Source organism: Triticum aestivum, chromosome 4B, assembly GCF_018294505.1.
Source record: "Triticum aestivum cultivar Chinese Spring chromosome 4B, IWGSC CS RefSeq v2.1, whole genome shotgun sequence".
NCBI classification, from domain to species: Eukaryota; Viridiplantae; Streptophyta; class Magnoliopsida; order Poales; family Poaceae; genus Triticum; species Triticum aestivum.
The window spans coordinates 119,907,211-119,928,448 of NC_057804.1; positions in this window are offsets into that span (position 1 = coordinate 119,907,211).

The window sequence follows — 21,238 nt, forward strand, 5'->3', positions numbered from 1 at the left end:
GATCTGCTACATTCAGGTTCGTATGTACTTTACAAATATCTATGTCTCCATCTTGAACATTTTCACGAATGGAGTTGAAGCGACGCTTGACGTGCCTGGTCTTCTTGTGAAACCTGGGCTCCTTGGCAAGTGCAATAGCTCCAGTGTTGTCACAGAAGAGTGTGATCGGCCCCGACGCATTGGGTATGACTCCTAGGTCGGTGATGAACTCCTTCACCCAGATTGCTTCATGCGCTGCCTCCGAGGCTGCCATGTATTCTGCTTCACATGTAGATCCCGCCACAACGCTTTGCTTGCAACTGCACCAGCTTACTGCCCCACCATTCAAAATATACACGTATCCGGTTTGTGACTTAGAGTCATCCAGATCTGTGTTGAAGCTAGCGTCGACGTAACCATTTACGACGAGCTCTTCGTCACCTCCAAAAACGAGAAACATATCCTTAGTCCTTTTCAGGTACTTCAGGATATTCTTGACCGTTGTCCAGTGTTCCTTGCCGGGATTACTTTGGTACTTTCCTACCACACTTACGGCAAGGCTTACATTAGGTCTGGTACACAGCATGGCATACATAATAGACCCTATGGCTGAGGCATAGGGGATGACACTCATCTCTTCTATATCTTCTGCTGTGGTCGGGCATTGAGCCGAGCTCAATCTCACACCTTGCAATACAGGCAAGAACCCTTTCTTGGACTGATCCATATTGAACTTCTTCAATATCTTATCAAGGTATGTGCTTTGTGAAAGACCTATGAGGTGTCTCGATCTATCCCTATAGATCTTGATGCCTAGTATGTAAGCAGCTTCTGCAAGGTCCTTCATTGAAAAACACTTATTCAAGTAGGCCTTAATGTTGTCCAAAAGTTCTATGTCATTTCCCATCAAAAGTATGTCATCCACATATAATATGAGAAATGCTACAGAGCTCCCACTCACTTTCTTGTAAATGCAGGCTTCTCCATAAGTCTGCATAAACCAAAACGCTTTGATCATCTCATTAGAGCGAATGTTCCAACTCCGAGATGCTTGCACCAGCCCATAAATGGATCGCTAGAGTTTGCATGCCTTGTTAGCATTCTTGGGATCGACAAAACCTTCCGACTGCATCATATAAAGTTCTTCCTTAAGATAGCCGTTAAGGAATGCCGTTTTGACGTCCATTTTCCATATCTCATAATCATAGTATGCGGCAACTGCTAACATGATTCGGACGGACTTCAGCTTCGCTACGGGAGAGAAAGTCTCATCGTAGTCAACCCCTTGAACTTGCCGATAACCCTTAGCGACAAGTCGAGCTTTATAGATGGTAACATTACCATCCGCGTCCGTCTTCTTCTTAATGATCCATTTATTTTCTATCGCTCGCCGATCATCGGGCAAGTCTGTCAAAGTCCATACTTTGTTTTCATACATGGATTCTATCTCGGATTGCATAGCTTCAAGCCATTTTTTGGAATCTAGGCCCGCCATCGCTTCTTCATAGTTCGAAGGTTCACCGTTGTCTAACAACATGATTTATAGGACAGGGTTGCCATACCACTCTGGTGTGGAACATGTCCTTGTAGACCTACAAAGTTCAATAGTAACTTGATCCAAAGTACCTTGATCATCATCATTAACTTCCTCTTTAGTTGGTGCTGGCACCACAGGAACATCTTCCTGAGCTGCGCTACTCACCGGTTCAAGAGGTAGTACTTCATCAAGTTCCACTTTCCTCCCACTTACTTCTCTCGAGAGAAACTCTTTCTCCAGAAAGGACCCGTTCTTGGCAACAAAGATCTTGCCTTAGGATCTGAGGTAGAAGGTATACCCAATGGTTTCCTTAGGGTATCCTATGAAGACGCATTTTTCCGACTTGGGTTCGAGCTTTTCAGGTTGAAGTTTCTTGACATAAGCATCGCATCCCCAAACTTTTAGAAACGACAGCTTAGGTTTCTTCGCAAACCATAATTCATACGGTGTCATCTCAACGGATTTAGACGGTGCCCTATTTAAAGTGAATGTAGCTGTCTCTGGAGCGTATCCCCAAAAAGATAGCGGTAAATTCGTAAGAGACATCATAGATCGCACCATATCCAATAAAGTGTGATTACGATGTTCGGACACACCGTTATGCTGAGGTGTTCCAGGCGGTTTGAGTTGTGAAACGATTCCACATTTCCTTAAGTGCGTACCAAATTCGTGACTTACATATTCTCCTCCACGATCCGATCGTAAGAATTTTATCTTTCGGTCACGTTGATTCTCTACTTCATTCTGAAACTCCTTAAACTTTTCAAAGGTCTCAGACTTGTGTTTCATCAAGTAGACATACCCATATCTACTCAAGTCATTAGTGAGAGTGAGAACATAATGATATTCTCCGCGAGCCTCAACGCTCATTGGACCACACACATCCGTATGTATGATTTCCAATAAGTTGTTTGCTCGCTCCATTGTTCCGGAGAACGGAGTCTTGGTCATTTTGCCCATGAAGCATGGTTCGCATGTGTCAAATGATTCATAATCGAGAGACTCTAAAAGTCCATCAGCATGGAGCTTCTTCATGCGCTTGACACCAATGTGACCAAGGCGGCAGTGCCACAAGTATGTGGGACTATCGTTATCAACTTTACATCTTTTGGTATTCACACTATGAATATGTGTAACATCACGTTCGAGATTCATTAAGAATAAACCATTGACCATCGGGGAATGAACATAAAACATATCTCTCATATAAATAGAACAACCATTATTCTCGGATTTAAATGAGTAGCCATCTCGTATTAAACGAGATCCAGATACAATGTTCATGCTCAAAGTTGGCACTAAATAACAATTATTGAGGTTTAAAATTAATCTCGTAGGTAAATGTAGAGGTAGTGTGCCGACGGCGATCAGATCGACCTTGGAACCATTCCCGACGCGCATCGTCACCTCGTCCTTCGCTAGTCTCCGCTTATTCCGCAGCTCCTGCTTTGAGTTACAAATATGAGCAACCGCACCGGTATCAAATACCCAGGAGCTACTACGAGTACTGGTAAGGTACACATCCATTACATGTATATCACATATACCTTTGGTGTTGCCGGCCTTCTTGTCCGCTAAGTATTTGGGGCAGTTCTGCTTCCAGTGTCCGCTTCCCTTGCAATAAAAGCACTCAGTCTCAGGCTTGGGTCCATTCTTTGGCTTCTTCCCGGAAACTGGCTTACCGAGCGCGGTAACTCCCTTGCCGTCCTTCTTGAAATTCTTCTTACCCTTGCCTTTCTTGAACTTAGTGGTTTTATTCACCATCAACACTTGATGTTCCTTTTTGATCTCTACCTCTGCTGATTTCAGCATTGAATATACTTCAGGAATGGTCTTTTCCATCCCCTGCATATTGAAGTTCATCACAAAGCTCTTGTAGCTCGGTGGAAGCGACTGAAGGATTCTGTCAATAACCGCGTCATCCGGGAGAGTAACTCCCAGCTGAGTCAAGCGGTTGTGCAACCTAGACATTTTGAGTATGTGCTCACTGACAGAACTATTTTCATCCATCTTACAACTGAAGAACTTGTCGGAGACTTCATATCTCTCGACCCGGGCATGAGCTTGGAAAACCATTTTCAGCTCTCCGAACATCCCATATGCTCCATGTTGCTCAAAACGCTTTTGGAGCCCTGGTTCTAAGCTGTAAAGCATGCCGCACTGAACGAGGGAGTAATCATCAGCACAAGACTGCCAAGCGTTCATAACGTCTTGGTTCTCTAGGATGGGTGCTTCACCTAGCGGTGCTTCTAAGACATAATCTTTCTTTGCAGCTATGAGGATGGTCCTCAGGTTCCGGACCCAGTCCGTATAGTTGCTGCCATCATCTTTCAGCTTGGTTTTCTCTAGGAACGCGTTGAAGTTGAGGTGGACATGAGCGTTGGCCATTTGATCTACAAGACATTTTTGCAAAGGTTTTTAGACTAAGTTCATGATAATTAAGTTCATCTAATCAAATTATTTAATGAACTCCCACTCAGATTAGACATCCCTCTAGTCATCTAATTGATACATGATTCGAGTCAACTAGGCCGTGTCCGATCATCACGTGAGACGGACTAGTCATCATCGGTGAACATCTCCATGTTGATCGTATCTTCCATACGACTCGTGTTCGACCTTTCAGTCTCTTGTGTTCCGAGGCCATGTCTGTACATGCTAGGCTCGTCAAGTTAACCTAAGTGTTTATGCATGTGTAAATCTGTCTAACACCCGTTGTATGTGAACGTTAGAATCTATCACACCCGATCATCACGTGGTGCTTCGAAACAACGAACTTTCACAACGGCGCACAGTTAGGGGGAACACTTTATTGAAATTATTATGAGGGATCATCTTATTTACTACCGTCGTTCTAAGTAAACAAGATGCAAAAACATGATAAACATCACATGCAATCAAATAGTGACATGATATGGCCAATATCATATAGCTCCTTTGATCTCCATCTTCGGGGCTCCATGATCATCTTTGTCACCGGCATGACACCATGATCTCCATCATCATGATCTCCAACATCGTGTCTCCATGAAGTTGCTTGCCAACTATTACTTCTACTACTATGGCTAACGGTTTAGCAATAAAGTAAAGTAATTACATGGCGTTTAATCATTGACTCGCAGGTCATACAATAATTAAGACAACTCCTATGGCTCCTGCCGGTTGTCATACTCATCGACATGCAAGTCGTGATTCCTATTACAAGAACATGATCTCATACATCACATATATATCATTCATCACAACTTTTGGCCATATCAAGGCACATGCTGCAAAAACAAGTTAGACGTCCTCTAATTGTTGTTGCATGTTTTTACGTGGCTGCAATAGGGTTCTAGCAAGAACATTTTCTTACCTATGTAAAAGCCACAACGTGATATGCCAACTTCTATTTACCCTTCATAAGGACCCTTTTCATCGAATCCGCTCCAACTAAAGTGGGAGAGACAGACACCCGCTAGCCACCTTATGCAACTAGTGCATGTCACTCGGTGGAACCTGTCTCACGTAAGTGTACGTGTAAGGTCGGTCCGGGCCGCTTCCTCCCACGATGCCGCCAAAGCAAAATAAGACTAGTAGTGGCAAGAAAGTTGACAACATCTACGCCCACAACAAACTGTGTTCTATTCGTGCAAAGAGAACTACGCATAGACCTAGCTCATGATGCCACTGTTGGGGCATGTTTAAGAAAATAAAAAATTCTACGCTTCACCAAGATCAACATATGAGTTCATCTAGCAACGAGAGAGAGAGGAGTGCATCTACATACCCTTATAGATCGCAAGCGGAAGCGTTCAAGAGAATGGGGTTGAGGGAGTCGTACTCGCCGTGATCCAAATCACTGATGATCCTAGTGCTGAACGGACAGCACCTCCGCGTTCAACACACGTACGGTTGGGAAGGCGTCTCCTCCTTCTTGATCCAGCAAGGGGGGAGGAGAGGTTGATGAAGATCCAGCAGCATGACGGTGTGGTGGTGGATGCAGCAGCGGTCTCGGCAGGGCTTCACCAAGCTTTAGCGAGAGGGAGAGGTGGTACATGGGGAGAGGAAGGTGCCAAGAGCATGGACAGCGTGGTGGTGGATGCAGCAGCGATCTCGACAGGGCTTCGCCAAGCTTCAGCGAGAGGGAGAGGTGGTGTGTGGGGAGAGGGAGGCGCCAAGAGCATGGGTGCGGCTTCCCTCCCTCCCGCCTCTTTATATAGGCCCCCTAGGGGGGCACCGGCCCTAGGATATGCAATCTCCAAGGGGGGCGGGGCCAGGGGGAAACTTGCCCCCCAAGCCAGGTGGAGGCACCCCCACCCCTAGGGTTTCAAACCCTAGGCGCAGGGGGGACCAAGGGGGGGCGCACCAGCCCACCAGGGGCTGGTTCCCCTCCCACTTCAGCCCATGGGGCCCTCCGGGATAGGTGGCCCTACCCGGTGGACCCCCGGGACCCTTTCGGTGGTCCCGGTACAATACCGGTGACCCCCGAAACTTTCCCGATGGCCGAAACCTGACTTCCTATATATAATTCTTTACCTTCAGACCATTCTGGAACTCCTCGTGACGTCCGGGATCTCATCCGGGACTCCGAACAACTTTCGGGTTACTGCATACTCATATCTCTACAACCCTAGCGTCACCGAACCTTAAGTGTGTAGACCCTACGGGTTCGGGAGACATGCAGACATGACTGAGATGCCTCTCCGGTCAATAACCAACAGCGGGATCTCGATACCCATGTTGTCTCCCACATGCTCCTCGATGATCTCATCGGATGAACCACGATGTCGAGGATTCAATCAATCCTGTATACAATTCCCTTTGTCAATCGGTACGTTACTTGCCCGAGATTCGATCGTCGGTATCCCAATACCTCGTTTAATCTCGTTACCGGCAAGTCACTTTACTCGTACCGTAATGCATGATCCCGTGACCAGAAACTTGGTCACATTGAGCTCATTATGATGATGCATTACCGAGTGGGCCCAGAGATACCTCTCCGTCATACGGAGTGACAAATCCCAGTCTCGATTCGTGCCAACCCAACAGACACTTTCAGAGATACCCGTAGTGCACCTTTATAGTCACCCAGTTACGTTGTGACGTTTGGCACACCCAAAGCACTCCTACGGTATCCGGGAGTTGCACAATCTCATGGTCTAAGGAAACGATACTTGACATTTGGAAAAGCTCTAGCAAAACGAACTACACGATCTTTGTGCTACGCTTAGGATTGGGTCTTGTCCATCACATCATTCTCCCAATGATGTGATCCCATTATCAATGACATCCAATGTCCATAGTCAGGAAACCATGACTATCTGTTGATTAACGAGCCAGTCAACTAGAGGCTCACTAGGGACATGTTGTGGTCTATGTATTCACACGTGTATTACGATTTCCGGATAACACAATTATAGCATGAATAACAGACAATTATCATGAACAAAGAAATATAATAATAACCATTTTATTATTGCCTCTAGGGCATATTTCCAACAGTAGAAATCAAGAAGGAGCATTAAGTGTTGATGGTTAACAAGACCACTAGTTTCAAGAAAAAGGGCAAGGGAAAGAAAGGGAACTTTGAGAAGAATGGCAAGCAAGTTGCCGCTCCCGTGAAGAAGCCCAAAGTTGGACCCAAGCCTGAAACTGAGTGCTTCTACTGCAAACGAAATGGTCACTAGAAGCGGAACTGCCCCAAATACTTGGTGGATAAGAAGGATGGCAAAGTAAACAAAGGTATATTTGATATACATGTTATTGATGTGTACCTTATTGGTGCTCGTAGTAGCCCCTGGGTATTTCATACCGGTTCAATTTCTAAGATTAGTAACTTGAAACATGAGTTGCGGAATAAACGGAGACTAGTTAAGGGCGAGGTGACGATGTGTGTTGGAAGTGTTTCCAAGAATGATATGATCACCATCGCACACTCCCTCTACCTTCGGGATTAGTGTTGAGCCTGAATAAATGTTATTTGGTGTTTGTGTTGAGCATGAACAAGATTAGATCATGTTTATTGTAATACGATTATGCATCTAAGTTAGAGAATAACTTTTGTTCTATTTACATGAATAAAATCTTCTATGGTCATACACCCAATGTAAATGGTTTATTGAATATCGATTGTAGAGATACACATATTCATAATATTGATGCCAAAATATGCAAAGTTGATAATTATAGTGCAACATACTTGTGGCACTGCCGTTTAGGTCATATTGGTGTAAAGGATGAAAAAACTCCATGCGGATGGACTTTTGGATTCACTTGACTATGAATCATTTGATACTTGCAAATCATGCCTCATGGGTAATATGACTAAAACTCCATTCTCGGAACAATGGGGCGAGCTAATGACTTATTGGAAATAATACATACCGATGTATGCAATCTGATGAGTGTTGAGGCACGCGGTGGGTATCGTTATTTTCCGACCTTCACAGATGATTTGAGTAAGAATGGGTATATCTACTTGATGAAACACATGTTTGAAACATTTGAAAAGTTCAAAGAATTTCAGAAGTGGAGAATCATCATAATAAAAAAATAAAGTTTCTATGATCTGATCGTGGAGGTGAATATTTGAGTTACGAGTTTGGCCTTCATTTAAAACAATGTGGAATTGTTTCACAACTCACGCCACCTGGAACACCATAGCGTAATGGTGTGTCCAAACATCATAACCGTACTTTATTAGATATGGTGCATTCTATGATGTCTCTTACCCATTTTCCTTTATCATTTTGGGGTTATGCATTATAGACAACCACATTCACGTTAAATAGGGCACCGTATAAATCCATTGAGACGACACCGTATGAACTATGGTTTGGCAAGAAACCTAAGTTGTCATTTCTTAAAGTTTCAGGATGTGATGCTTATGTCAAATAGCTTCAACCTGATAAGCTCGAACCCAAAGAGGAAAAGTGCATCTTCATAGGATACCCTAAAGAGACCATTGGGTATACCTTCTACCATAGATCTGAAGGCAAGATCTTAGTTGCCAAGAATGGGACCTTTCTAGAGAAGGAGTTTCTCTCGAAAGTAGTGAGTGGAAGGAAAGTAGAACTTGGTGAGGTAGTTGTACCTTCTCTCGAATCAGAAAGTAGCACACTAGGGAAAAACGTTTCTGTGATGCCTACACCAACTAGAGAGGAAGCTAATCAAAATGATCATGAAACTTCAGGTCAAGTTACTACTGAACTTTGTAGGTCGACCAGAACACATTCCGCACCAGAGTGGTACAGTAATCCTGTCCTGGAAGTCATGTTATTAGACCACGACGAACCTACGAACTATGAAGAAGCTATGATGAGCCCAGATTCCGATAAATAGCTTGAGGCCCTAAAATCTGCAATTGGATCCATGTTGTAGAAGTCATGTTATTAGACCACGGGGAACCTATGAACTATGAAGAAGCTATGATGAGCCCAGATTCCGATAAATGGCTTGAAGCCTTGAAATCTAAGATTGGATCCATGTATGAGAACAAAATGTGGACCTTGGTGGACTTACCCGATGATCGGCAAGCCATTGAGAATAAATGGATCTTCAAGAATAATACGGACGCTGATGGTAATGTCACTGTCTTCAAAGCTCGACTTGTCGCAAAAGGTTTTTGACAAGTTCAAGGGGTTGACTACGATGAGACTTGCTCACCCATAGTGATGCTTAAGTCTACCCGAATCATGTTAGCAATTGATGCATTTTATGATTATGAAATCTGGCAAATGGACGTAAAAACTGCATTCTTAATGGATTTCTTAAGGAAGAGTTGTATATGATGCAACCATAAGGTTTTGTCAATCCTAAGAGTGCTAACAAAGTGTGCAAGCTCTAGCGATCCATCTAGGGACTGGTGCAAGCATCTCGGAGTTGGAATATAGGCTTTAATGAGGTGATCAAAGCATATGGTTTTATGCAAACTTACGATGAAGCCTGTATTTACAAGAAATGAGTCGGAGCTCAAATTTGAATGATTTTTCATACCGTTATGGTTAGCAGTTGCATGTAGATGTAGTTCAAATTTGAATTACAGTCATTAAATGGCTAGAAAATCACATAAGTGTCTTCAAAAGGTCAAATGACCCCTGAATTTTTCCAAATTTTCACATGACAGTTGTCTTAGTGCACGTTACACGTAGAAAAACTTTGAAGGCCGTAAGAGGAAGCTATCTCCCGTTCGTTATCAAACATGCATTGTTCCCTCTCAAAACCACGAGCCTTCTAGTGAGTTGCTCCGGTTTGTGAGGGGGGTGTGTGTCCAAACTTTCGTCAAACAGGCCAAATTTTTTTACCACATCATCTTGGTGGCATGACATTATATCAAGCAAGGTTTCATGTTTTTCTGATCATTTTTAAAAATTTTGGAATTAAATTCCATGGCACTCCATGAACGTGTCCATGCCGTGAGACCAATATGTTTGACAATGCCTTCTAATTTACTACACATGGAATTAACTTGCACACAAGTACACAGATATGATTTTTTAAACCGTTATGGTTAGTCGTTGCATGTACATGTAGTTCAAATTTGAATTACGGTCATTAAATGGCTAGAAAATCACTTCAATATCTTCTAAAGGTCAAATGACCCCTGAAATTTTCCAAATTTTCACATGACTATTGTATTAGTGCACGTTACACGTAGAAAATTTTTGAAGGCCGTAAGAGGAAACCATCTCCCATTCATCATCAAACATGCATTGTTCCCACTCAGAACCACGAGCCTTCTAGTGAGTTGCTCCGGTTCGTGAGGGGTGTGTGTCCAAACTTTCGTCAAACAGGCCGATTTTTTTACCACATCATCTTGGTGGCATGACATTGAATCAAGCAAGGTTTCATGTTTTTCTGATCATTTTTTATTTTTTTGGAATTAAAATGCCATGGCACTCCATGCATGTGTCCATGCCTTGAGACCAATATGTTTGAAAATTCCTTCTAATTTACTACACATGAAATTAACTCGCACACAAGTACACAAATATGATTTTTCAAACCGTTATGGTTAGCCCTTACATGTACATGTAGTTCCAATTTGAATTACGGTCATTGAATGGCTAAAAATCACTTAAATGTCTTCAAAAGGTCAAATGACCCCCGAATTTTTTTTGCAAATTTTCAAATGACACTTGTATTAGTGCATGTTACACATAGAAAATTTTTGAAGGCGTAAGAGGAAGCTATCTCCCGTTCGTCATCAAACATGCATCATTCCCACTCGGAACCACGAGCCTTCTAGTGAGTTGCTCCGGTTTGTGAGGGGTGTGTGTCCAAACTTTTGTCAAACAGGTCAATTTTTTACCACATCATCTTGGTGGCATAACATTACATCAAGCAACGTTTCATGTTTTTCTGATCATTTTTTAATTTTTTGGAATTAAAATGCCATGGCACCCCATGAACGTTTCCATGCCGTGAGACCAATATGTTTGAAAATTCCTTTAATTTACCGCGCGTGGAATTAACTTGCACACAACTACACAAATATGGTTTTTCAAACTCTTATGGTTAGCCGTTGCATGTAGATGTAGTTCAAATTTGAATTACGGTCATTAAATTGCTAGAAAATCACTTAAATGTCTTCAAAAGGTCAAATGACCCCTGAAAGTTTCCAAATTATCACATGAAAGCTGTATTAGTGCATGTTACACGTAAAAAAAATTGAAGTCCGTAAGAGGAAGCTATCTCTCATTCGTCATCAAACATGCATTGTTCCCATTCAGAACCACGAGCCTTCTAGTGAGTTGCTCCTGTTCTTGAGGGGTGTGTGTCCACACTTTCGTCAAACAGGCCAATTTTTTTACCACATCGTCTTGGTGGCATGACATTAAATCAAGCATGGTTTCATGTTTTTTGATCATTTTTTTATTTTTTTGGAATTAAAATGCCATGGCACTCCATGCATGTGTCCATGTCGTGAAACCAATATGTTCAGAAATTCCTTCTAATTTACTACAGATGGAATTAATTTGCACACAAGTACACAAATATGATTTTTCAAACCATTATGGTTAGCCATTGCATGTACATGTAGTTCAAATTTGAATTACGGTCATTGAATGGCTAGAAAATCACTTAAATGACTTAAAAAGGTCAAATGACTCCTGCAATTTTCCAAATTTTAAAACGACTATTGTATTAGTGCACGTTACACGTAGAAACAATTTGAAGGCCGTAAGAGGAAGCTATCTCCCGTTCGTTATCAAACATGCATTGTTCCCTCTCAAAACCACGAGCCTTCTAGTGAGTTGCTCCGGTTTGTGAGGGGTGTGTGTCCAAACTTTCGTCAAACAGGCCAAATTTTTTTACCACATCATCTTGGTGGCATGACATTATATCAAGCAAGGTTTCATGTTTTTCTGATCATTTTTAAAAAAAATTGGAATTAAAATGCCATGGCACTCCATGAACGTGTCCATGCCGTGAGACCAATATGTCTGAAAATGCCTTCTAATTTACTACACATGGAATTAACTTGCACACAAGTACAAAAATATGATTTTTCAAACCGTTATGGTTAGTCGTTGCATGTAGATGTAGTTCAAATTTGAACTACGGTCATTAAATGGCTAGAAAATTACTTAAATGTCTTCTAAAGGTCAAATGACCCCTGAAATTTTCCAAATTTTCACATGACTATTGTATTAGTGCACGTTACACGTAGAAAAATTTTGAAGGACATAAGAGGAAACCATCTCCCATTCATCATCAAACATGCATTGTTCCCTCTCGGAACCACGAGCCTTCTAGTGAGTTGCTCTGGTTTGTGAGGGGTGTGTGTCCAAACTTTCGTCAAACATGCCAATTTTTTACCACATCATCTTGGTGACATGAAATTACATCAAGCAAGGTTCATGTTTTTCTGATCATTTTTTAATTTTTTGGAATTACAATGCCATGGCACTCCATGCATGTGTCCATGTCGTGAGACCAATATGTTGGAAAATTCCTTCTAATTTACTACACATGGAATTAACTCGCACACAAGTACACAAATATGATTTTTCAAACCGTTATGTGTAGCCGTTGCATGTACATGTAGTTCTAATTTAAATTATGATCATTAAATGGCTGGAAAATCATTTATATATCTTCGAAAGGTCAAATGACCCCTGAAATTTTCCAAATTTTCACATACAGTTGTATTAGTGCACTTTACACGTTGAAAAAAATCTTAAGGCCGTAAGAGGAAGCTATCTCCCGTTCGTCATCAAACATGCATTGTTCCCTCTTGGAACCACGAGCCTTCTAGTGAGTTGCTCCGGTTTGTGTGGGGTGTGTGTCCAAACTTTCGTCAAACAGGACAATTTTTTTACCAAATCATCTTGGTGGCACAAAATTACATCAAGAAAGATTTCATGTTTTTTCTGATCATTTTTTGATTTTTTGCAATTAAAATGCCATGGCACTTCATGCATGTGGCCATGCCGTGAGACCAATATGTTTGAAAATTCCTTCTAATAGCTGACTGTTCCCAATGCAAAACCGTGTCCGATTAATAACGCCTGCCACTCACCTTCCAAACCTCGACACGTGAAATAGAGTACCAATCGTGTGGGGGCGGTTGTCTTGCCAGATTTTACATTTTGTTTTTTGAACACCAGATATTTACATCGTCTGATATTTTTTAACTCGCACACAAGTACACAAATATGATTTTTCAAACCGTTATCATTAGCCGTTGCATGTAGATGTAGTTCAAATTTGAATTACGGTCATTAAATGGCTGGAAAATCACTTAAATGTCTTCAAAAGGTCAAATGACCCCTAAAATTTTCCAAATTATCATGACAGTTGTATTATGTACGTTACACATAGAAAAAAATTGAAGGCCATAAGAGTAAGCTATGTCCCGTTTGTCATCAAACATGCATTGTTCCCACTCGAAACCACAAGCCTTCTGGTGAGTTGCTCTGGTTCGTGAGGGGTGTGTGTCCAAACTTTCGTCAAACAGGCTAATTTTTTTACCACATCATCTTGTTGGCATGATATTACATCAAGCAAGGTTTCATGATTTCCTGATCATTTTTTAATTTTTTGGAATTAAAATGCCATGGCACTCCATGCATGTGTCCATGCCGTGAGACCAATATGTTTGAAAATCCTTTTGATTTGTTGCACATGGAATTAAATCACACACAAGTATAGAAATAAGATTTTTCAAACCGTTATGGCTAGCCATTGCATGTACATGTAGTTCTAATTTGAATTACGGTCATTAAATGGCTAGAAATTCATTTAAATGTCTTCAAAAGGTCAATTGCCCCTGAAAATTTCCAAATTTTCACATGACTGTTGTATTAGTGCATGTTAGACGTAGAAAAAATTTCAAGGCCGTAAGAAGAAGCTATCTCCCGTTAGCCATCAAATATGCATCGTTCCCTTTCGGAACCACGAGCCTTCTAGTGAGTTGCTCCGGTTTGTGCGGTATATGTGCCCAAAATTTCGTCAAACATACCAATTTTTTTACCACATCATCTTGGTGGCATGACATTACATCAACCAAGGTTTCATGTGTTTCTGATCTTTTTTTTAATTTTTTAGAATTTAAATGTCATGGCACTCCATGCTTAATTGTGTCATAGCCGTTAGACCAATATGTTTGAAAATTCCTTCCAATTTACTGCAGATGGAATTAAGTCGCACACAAGAACACAAAATATGACTTTTCAAACCATTATGGTTAGTTGTTGCATGTACATGTAGTTCAAATTTCAATTATGGTCATTAAATGGCTAGAAAAACAATTAAATGTCTTAAATGGTCAAATGACCCCTGGAATTTTACAAATTTTGACATGACAGTTGTATTAGTACTACAAATATTCTCGTACATTTAAAACACCATCCGTTGCCACTTTAACCCAAATTCATCTTTCACAGCTAATAAAATATATCTACAACATCACACACAGTTGTTTTGTAGGAATCGTTTGCGATGAAAATTTCTGGGTCTATTTAAGTCTTCCTCCTTAAACTTTGCCGACTCATTTGCTCCAATGCCAGCAACCCCCTAATCCACAAATTCTGATCCCCATTCCCGCACCCCCTTCTTGCAAAGATGTCGCCGTGGAATTGCTTCGTGAAGGCCCGTACCATGGCCGCGTCCCCCCCCCCCGAGCGCCGCCGCCTGCGCCGAGAGCGTGGCCGCCTACACCAAGAGTGCCACTGCATTTGCATTGAGCGCGGCCACTTCCGCCAAGAGGGCATCTACGGCAGCCGACAGGGTAGCTGCAGCAGCCAAGACGACTGCAGCTGCTGCTGTGATGGCGGCTGCAAACGCCGAGAGCGCTCGAGCTGCCATCCATCCCGCCGATGTCGCCCTGGCCTCGGTCGAGGCCATCCACGCCAAGATATTCCAGGCCACTTCTGAATCCAGCATGCAACCCATGTCCGAAAAGGCGGCGGTGGCTAGGGAGCACCTGCTTCCTCATGAGGTCATCGAGTGGGATCTAGAGATGTAGGAGGCGGCGGAGATCGACGAGCGCTGGAAGGAGGAATTGCGTGTGGCCCAGGTCGAGGTAGAGAAGAGTCTGTCTATCGAGTAATCGGCAGTGGAGTACCAACGCGAGCTCTGGCGCAACCACTACTACAAGTACTCCAACCAGGTCGAGGCAGCGCCGAGGACGAGGACGAGGACGCGATCAACTTCAGCAGGGGGGATGCGGAGTCCACCAACGGCGGCATGTCACCAGGACAAGTCATCGACGTCTCATCTCACATCGGCGATGTATAGGCCGGCGCGGCAACGGATTTTTTAAAATTATGCATACTTAGGCTTTGTTTTTAATGTTGGTCTTCTGTTAGAGCAATGTTTAGGTCAACTGGCTCTGTTTAATTACTAAAATTGCTCGATTCAGTAAGTCTGGTCTGTGTGTTGTATGCTCTTTTGTGTGCCCAAATTAGCAAGCGATGTTAAATTATGCAATGACGTACCCAGGGAAATTTCCACCAAAATTTGAATTATCAAACTCATCCCATGCGCGTAAAGCAAAATAATCATTTGCGATGCACACTATCATTAAAAGTGAATGGTGTCCGGCGGCACCGCGCGCAAAGTTTCCCTCCACATTTCGAAATTTTTGGCCTACGATTCAAATATCTACCCCCCCTTCCCCATCCCCTTTTCACCACGACCACAAGTCACATTTCCCCTATTTCCCCCTTTCTTCCTTCCTTTCTTCCTAAGCTATAGCCGCTTCCTCGCTTGCTTCCTCGCTCTCGTCGTCTCGCATCCTACCACCGGGGTCACCATGGTCTTCTTCAAAGACCTCTCCCACGTTTCCTCCGATGACGACTCCTTCACCACCTGGGTATGCCTCTCTTCTCTCTCTCGAGCTATGACTTCGAATGAAGGATTTTTACCCAGTGGTCGATTTGAGTCATTACTACCTCTTGTAGTTCCCTAGGACGATCAGTTGCAACGAATGGAGTGGGGTGGCTGAAGATCTGTCTTCTCGTTGTCACCATCAAGATCCATGTGTGAAGCTAGTTGCTTTTGAATCTGTGAATAGTGGGAGGAATTTTTTGGCATGTGCGGAGAAGGTTAGACCCTCTTTCTTTGTTACAAATCATTTGTTAGATGTGATTCAGACACTATCACGCTCCCAGCCCATTCATACCACACCTTCAGCCAAACGCATCCTAAGACAGTGTCATGGTTTGTAACTAGTATGTAAAAATGTTACCATCTCATCAGCGGTGCCATTAGAAAATTAGTTGGCACAACTTCAGCAGTTTGTGGAGCCAACTTATCCACACATCCAAGCATCCAAGCAGTAAAATACTAACTCTTTATGGCACGAAGGAACTGGACGTCAGAGCAACTAGGTGCTCCAGAGATTGGGCCCCTGATTTTTTCCGCTACATCAACTCGCTAGTGCAGGGCACCGGTGCGAGATGTACCAGCAGTTGTCTTTACACTGGTTTTGGAATACATAGTGGAGGGCCATAGTGCTATTAGTTCTATGTTACTAAATTTGTGCATGTACACACCTGTTAGTATCAATTTGTTGTCATCCATGTCGCTATGATGTTGTTGTTATATTTACCTTCCTCCTAAAATGTTCAATTTGTTATTTATAGTATATGTGTAAGAACTTGTAGCGTTGTTGTAGTTAATTATAGCTTCTGATGTTTCAGAATTTGGTTGTTGTGTCAGTAGCAATTAGTTCATTTGCACATTGGTCTTTTTGAGAAGATATGTCATAATTAACATGTTTCTTCAATTTTTCAAAATAAGTATTGGTGATTTTCTATGTTGCTATAAACCCATTTCCCCTACAATTGTTACTGGTCTAGTTTTAAATATTATAGGATGAATGGAAGTGTTCTTACTTGGAGTGGGTTGATCAAGAGTGGCCACAGTCTTTCAACATGTGCCTAGCAAAGCTCTGGAGCATGTATCAGGAAGAGAACAAAGGTAGGCTTAGAGAAAGTGTTGTGAACACTGAAGAATATTTGAAGATGCGGGATAAAAATAGGAAGGTGGAGAATGAGCTCAGATTTTTTAAATAAGACTTTGCTAAGATGGTGTTTGAGAAAGAGGAGGCACTTTACTAGTTGGCCAGTGCAAAACCGGTTCTTACGGAACTGAAAGCGGAGGTGGATAAGGTGAGCCTGGATGATCTCAATTTTGGAAATGAATATATTATTCTAATATTGTTCTTATGAAGTTGAACTATCTATATGTTGTATTGTGTTGTTTTCCGGTAGCTATCGTACTGTGATGTTAAAATATATCTATGTGCCTGATACAAAACTGGTAACCAGTTGTCCGATATGAAATGTGAATTTGCGTAATACTGGAATTATTAATTGTAAACTAATAAACCTGCTAAATGGGTCATGGAACTTTGCAAACAGTTCTAGAAGTAAAAGCGCTTGTGATGGATAGCCCAATGCCACACAGTTTTGTTCATCAAATCGTGTGTGATGTAGTTGATAAAAGCAAACAGTTAACCAAGGTAGAGCGTGTGTTATAGTTACACCTATCACACACGAGCCTATACATAAACCTGTGTGGGATGTACATATGAACGGAAACATTTTCCCTGGATTAACTATGTGGGATGTACATACGAACGGAATTTTTTTACCTGGATTGACTGTGTAGGAAGTACATATGAACAGAAACGTTTTCCCTGGATTGACTGTGTAGGATGTACATAAGAACGGAAACGTACTCCTTGGATTGACTATGTGTGATATACATACGAACAGAAATGTTTTGCTGGGATTCACCTTGTGGGATGTACATACGAACGAAAACAATTGGGTTTCGATGCCTCGCCCGATCACACACGAGCTCATTTTGCCCCAGCCTGTGTGCCAAGAGGGCCTATCCCTGATGGTTTCTGGGTCATGTGGGAGGGACCCCCCTATCGCCCACACTTACTTGGCAATGGTTCCAAAATTCATCGCGGAAAGGGGTTAAAAACCGTTTGTATAGCACTGACGCGTACCAGTGAGAAGTCAAAATTATCCTTAGGTACCTAAAGAGGACTAAGGAAATGTTTCTCGATTATGGAGGTGATAAAGAGTTTGTCGTAAAGGGTTAAGTTGATGCAAGATTTAACACAAATCCGGACGACTCTAAGTCTCAATCTGGATACATATTAAACGTGGGAGCAATTAGCTAGAGTAGCTCCTTGTAGAGCATTGTTGACATAGAAATTTGCAAAATACATACGGATCTGAATGTGGCGGGCCCGTTGACTAAACTTATCTCACAAGCAAAACATGATCACACCTTACTACTCTTTGGGTGTCAATCACATGGCGATGTGAACTACTCCCTCCGTCCCATAATGTAAGACGCTTTTTGACAATAGTGTAGTGTGAAAAAACGTCTTACATTATGGGATGGATGGAGTAGATTATTGACTCTAGTAAACTCTTTGGGTGTTAGTCACATGGTGATGTGAACTATAGGTGTTAATCACATGGCGATGTGAACTAGATTATTGACTCTAGTGCAAGTGGGAGACTGATGGAAATATGCCCTAGAGGCAATAATAAAGTTGTTATTATTATATTTCCTTATTCATGTTAAAGGTTTATTATTCATGCTAGAATTGTATTGACCGTAAACTTAAATACATGTGTGGATACATAAACAAATATTGTGTCCCTAGTAAGCTCTACTAGATTAGCTCATTGATCACATATGATTAAGGTTTCCTAACCATAGGCATGAGTTGTCACTTGATGACAGGATCGCATCATTAGGAGAATGATCTGATGGACAAGACCCATCTGTTAGATTAGCATATGATAGTTCAGTTTATTGCTACTGCTTTCTTAATGTCAAATACATATTCCTTTGACCATGAGATCATGCAACTCCTGGATACCGGAGGAATACCTTGTGTGCTATCAAACGTCACAATGTAACTGGGTGATCATAAAGATGATCTATAGGTATCTCTGAAGGTGTCTGTTGAGTTGGCCTGAATCAAGATTGGGATTTGTCACTCCATATGATGGAGAGGTATCTTTGGGTCCTCTTGGTAATACACATCATAAGAAGCTTGCAAGCAAAGTGACTAAGGAGTTAGTTGCAAGATGATGTATTACGGAATGAGTAAAGAGACTTGTCGGTAACGAGATAGAACTAGGTATGGAGATACTGATGATCGAATCTTGGGCAAGTAACATACCGACAGACAAAGGGAATTACGTATGCTGTCACAAAGGTTCAACCGATAAAATATCTTCATGGAATATGTAGGAATCGATATGGGCATCCAGGTCCAGCTATTGGTTATTGACCGGAGAGGTGTCTCGTTAATGACTACATAATTCCCAAACCCACAGGGTCGGATGTTTAACGTTCGGTTATGCTAGAGCGGTATTTGGATATTTGATGAGTGGTAACCAAAGGTTCGGAGTCCCGGATGAGATCCTGAACGTCACAAGGAGTCTCGGAATGGTCGAGAGGTAAAGATTTATATATGGGAAGTCATATTTTGGGTTCCAGAAAAAGGTGCAGTTTTTTCGGTATTGTACCAGGAAGCTTCCAGAAGGTTCTGGATGATTCTGGAGGGGTACAGAAGTCCACAAGTGGGTCCACCATGACCCGAGGGCTAGCATGGGCTGCGGGGAGGCGCCCTGGGCTTATTGGGCTAGGCACACCAAATCCTCAAATGCCCATGTGGCTAGGGAAGGCAAAAAAGGAAGGAGTCCTAGTAAGAATATGATTGGACTTGGAGTCCAAGTCCTCTCCCCCTTAGCTGAGCCCTAGGGCCTGGAGGTGCTGTTTCCCACGCCCCTCCACCTATATATAGAGGGGAGGGGCACCCCAAGAGGACACAACGAGCCCTTGGCGCCCCTCTCTCTCCCGTTACTTCGCAGTTCCACCGCCTCGTCCCGGGACGCTTAGCGAAGCGCTGTCGGTGCTCCACCACCACCATCACCACCACGTCATCGTGTTGGTTGTGATCCCATCTACTTCTCCTCTCCTTCTTGCTGGATCAATAAGGAGGAGACATCATCGAGCCACACATGTGCTAAACTCGGAGGTGTCGTCCGTTCGGCACTAGATCGGTCGGATCGTGATCGGATCATGAAGAGTACGACTACATCAACTGCGTCATAAACGCTTCCGCTTGGAGATCAACAAGGGTATGTAGATGCTCTCCCCCTCTCGTATCTATGGATCTCCATGGATAGATATTGCGTGCTCATAGATCTTTTTTGTTTTCCATGCAACATTCCCCAACATCGATATCAATTGCCGGGCATCTCCATAGCCCATTAATTTGCCTAGTTGATGTGAGACTTTCTCCTTTTAGTCTTCTCCTCACAACCTCCACCATATTCTATTCCGCCTATAGTGCTATATCCATGGCTCACACTCATGTATTGCGTCAAAATTGAAAAGGCTTGAGAACATTAAAAGTATGAAACATTTGCTTGGCTTGTCATCGGGGTTTTGCATGATGAAATATTTTGTGTGATGAAGATGGAGCATAGCCAGACTTTATGATTTTGTAGGGATAATGTTCTTTAGCATTGATATTTTGAAAGACATGATTCTTTGTTGGGATGCCTGAGTATTAATGTCTTTATGTCAAATGATAGACTTTTGCTTTGAATCACTCGTATTTATCATTTACCTACTTTCCACATCAAAAAATATCTTTATGTCATATGATCAAGATTATGCTAGGTAGCATTCCACATCAAAAAATATCTTTTTTATCATTTACCTACTCGAGGACGAGCAGGAATTAAGCTTGGGGATGCTGATACGTCTCCGTCGTATCTATAATTTTTTATTGTTTCATGCCAATATTCTACAACTTTCCTATACTTTTGGCAACTTTTTATATTATTTTTGGTACTAAAATATTGATCCAGTGCCTAGTGCCAGTTCATGTTTGTTGCATTTTTTCTTTCGCAGAATATCCATACCGAACGAAGTCCAAACGCGATAAAAAATTACGAAGATCTATTTTGGAATATTTGTCATTTTTGGGAAAAAGAATCAACGCGAGACGATGCCCGAGGGTCCCACAAGTTGTAGGGGCACGCCCCCTACCCAAGGCGCGCCTGGGAGGCTTGTGGGCACCCCGTAGGTTGGTTGGAGATTTCCTTCGGCCGCAAGGAATCTTATATCCGGATAAAACTCGTGTTAAAATTTCAGCCCAGTCGGAGTTACGAATCTCCGGGAATTTAAGAAATGGTGAAAGGCCAAAAAACAGGAACGCAGAAACATAAGGAAATAGAG